We start from the raw sequence: 3,104 nt of genomic DNA on the forward strand, positions 1-3,104 counted from the left end.
GCCGCGCCTCTGCGGCTGCGGAGCCGGGTCCCTAGGCTGACCCTTCCCACTTCGTGCGAGCGCCCCGTAGGCTTCTCTTTAGGACTCTCCCGGGGATCGGTAAAATCCCGACGGCACCACGAGGTTTCGACCCTGTTATTGAAACGCACGGGTGCCTGAGAATTGCAAAGGCCTTGTTTGGGGGGCAGGCAGGGGGGCCTGCCGCTTCGGGACCATATTTTGAAGGGAATTATCCAGACTTGAGTCTGGACCTGGCCGAGGCGAACTGGAGGAATGGGTTGCCTCTGGGCACTTTTCAGCAGTTAAAGAGCTTTGGGAGCCCTTGCTCGAGCAGGGCAGAGGCTGAAAGGCTGTGGGCCCTGCTAAGAGGAGGCTTGCTGCCCACCCGCCCCTCCATACCCCCGCCCAGGTTGGGTGAGTTTGGCCCAGGGAGGCAGCCGGTGGGATGGACCTGGTTGTGGACCGGTGGTTTTCCTCTTCTTGGATTACGTCTGCGCTGCAGTTCTAACTTGTATTGATCTCTCGAGTGGAGAGGACCCGTCCTTTTTTTACGGGAATCATGTTGATGATGAGTAAAAGTTTTCCCATTCAGTCATTGTCAAGGCAGCCTTGGCTTCTGTCAACCCCTTCTCTATCATGAATACTGACCTCTGGACTCCCAGTTCAGTATCACTAATGAAAATATTTTCTGACAAAAGAGGCTCTCTTGACTGAAGACTCATTTCTGATCTTGAACGATAACCTGGTACTTACCATTACATCCCATAATCTGTAGTATAGTCTATGAGCTCTGTGTGACCATTGGAGCCAATGATCAAAACCAGCAGAGAAATACGGGCGCCATGGGAGGGAAGGTTGCATGTCCAAATCGGTAAAAAGTTTGCATGGTGAAGGGCAGGTGAGTTCTACCTCCTAGGAATCACCTTGGGCTGTTGATCTTGATCTTGCCCCATTTCCCCATGAGGAAAATGCTCTAACCACCACATCCACTGCCTGTACTAAGAGATCCCAAGATACTGCTCTAAAATCAACAGGCAGACCTCCCTGGAAGTCCATTTGGAGCATGGCAGCATCAATCCCAGCTGGAAATTGTCAGCATCAAGGCGGGAGCAACTGGACACACAAAATCCAGGACAGATACCCCTCAGGACCAATAAAAGCAGAGATACCATGGGACGGGGGGAGTGGGGGGGGGAGCAAGAACCAATTGCAATGATCCACATACAACCTCCCCCCCACCCACAGGGTTTGGGACAAATAAAAAACATGGGTGAAGGGACAGTGGATTGTGCAAAATATGAAAATAAAAATAATTTATAAATTATCAAGGGTTCATGAGGGTGGGCGGGGAGGAGGAAAAAAGGAGCTGATACCAGGGTCTCAAGTAGAAAGAAAATGTTTTCGAAACAATGTCAACATACGTACAAATGTGCTTGATACAATTGATGTATGGATTGTTCTAAGATTTTTTTAAGAACTCCCAATAAAATGATTAAAATGAAGGGGGGGAAAAGGCTGGATCAAATTATTGTGGTAGAAGCACTTTGGTGGAGTCACTTCTGATAATCAACTCTACCCAACTTCCTGTGCACCCCAACGGCATCAGGCCACTGTCACCAATCCAGGTTTATTCCCCTCTGGTTCTTACGGAGATCTGGACAAGATGTTGCTATATGCTATGAAGCAGAACTTCTATGTAGATCCTACACACCTAGTCATAAAACTAGTGTGTGTGAGCACACGGTATAATAGCAATAAGCCAAACCTCCTTCAGAGGATGACCCCTCCCTCAAGCTGACACTATTAACTAAAATCGGAAAATTGCTAGAGAAGGCACCTTTGAGTGGAGCCAGTTCCCACATTCAGCATTTACCTTCCACCCCAAACATCCTACAGTTCAGGCCTCTGAAATCAACAGGACAGACCTCCCTAGGTGTCAATTTGGCTTAGCCTACCACCAGTTCTGGTCAATAGTTAGAACGACTGGTGAAAGCTGCTATGTGCTAGAAAGGTGGTGTCTTGAGTGGAGATTGTGCTCACAGCCAAAAATCTGCCAGGGGGCTCGAGGGCACGATTTCCTAGAGCAACATGGAAAACCTTCACTGGGCTCCAACTGAAGTGTGTCAGCACGTGGCTCACTCATCCAGGCACTTTTAGTTGGTAGGTTGTCGCAAACTGCTGAAGCGGCTGCAAGAATCCATATTCACTAGACCCGCTCTGTGAAAGGTAATCATGGGAGTGCTGCAGATGGAATGGGAAAGACCTAGAAAGTTACTCAAGCCAGGATTTTTTTTAAAAAAGGCCTAAAAAAGGGGAAGTGTATGAACAAGTATAAGAGCAGGTCATAGGTATTCATCGTTCACAATCATGATTCTTTGACCCCTGTGCTTTTTAATAACAAATGTAAAAAACATCCCAAACCAGCAGCAGCTCCCTGGGAGAAAGACTGGACCTTCTCCTCCAATAAACAGTCTTGGAAACCCACAGGGGGTGGGGAGGCTCCTAGGAGTCAGCACTGTTTATAAAAAGCAGCCAGTTTATAAAAAGCTAGGAGGCAATTAGGCTACAAGGTACATTAAGATATCAAGACGTTATTAGTGATGACCACAACCAAATGGGTGAGGGGGTAGAGATGACATAGGCCTGGGTCTTCTAGTCTGTTACTGCAGTTCAGTTGGTAACAATTTATATTATACACAAGGCTTATTAACAACCTTCTATATGCAGATGACACAACCTTGCTTGCTGAAAGTGAGGAGGACCTGAAGCCCTTGCAGATTAAGACCGAGCAAGGACGGCAGCCGTCACTATGGATTAGAACTCAATGTAAAGGAGGCCAACATCCTCACAACCAGACCATTAGGTAACAGCATGCAAATGGAGAAACGGTTGAAGTTGTCCGGGATTTTGTCTTGCTTGATCTATCATCAATGAGCATGGAAGCAGCAAGTCAAGCAACCAAAAGACACGTTGCGTTAGGTAACTCTGCTGCACAAGACATCTCTGGGGTCTTAAAACGCAAGGATGTTACTTTGAGGACTAAGATGCGCCTGACCCAAGCCAGGGTCTTTGCCATTGCTTCACATGTAAGTGAAAGTTGGACA

The sequence above is a fragment of the Echinops telfairi genome, unplaced genomic scaffold (genome assembly GCF_000313985.2).
Source record: "Echinops telfairi isolate 266 unplaced genomic scaffold, ASM31398v2 ScPeMD7_655;HRSCAF=1070, whole genome shotgun sequence".
NCBI lineage: Eukaryota > Metazoa > Chordata > Mammalia > Afrosoricida > Tenrecidae > Echinops > Echinops telfairi.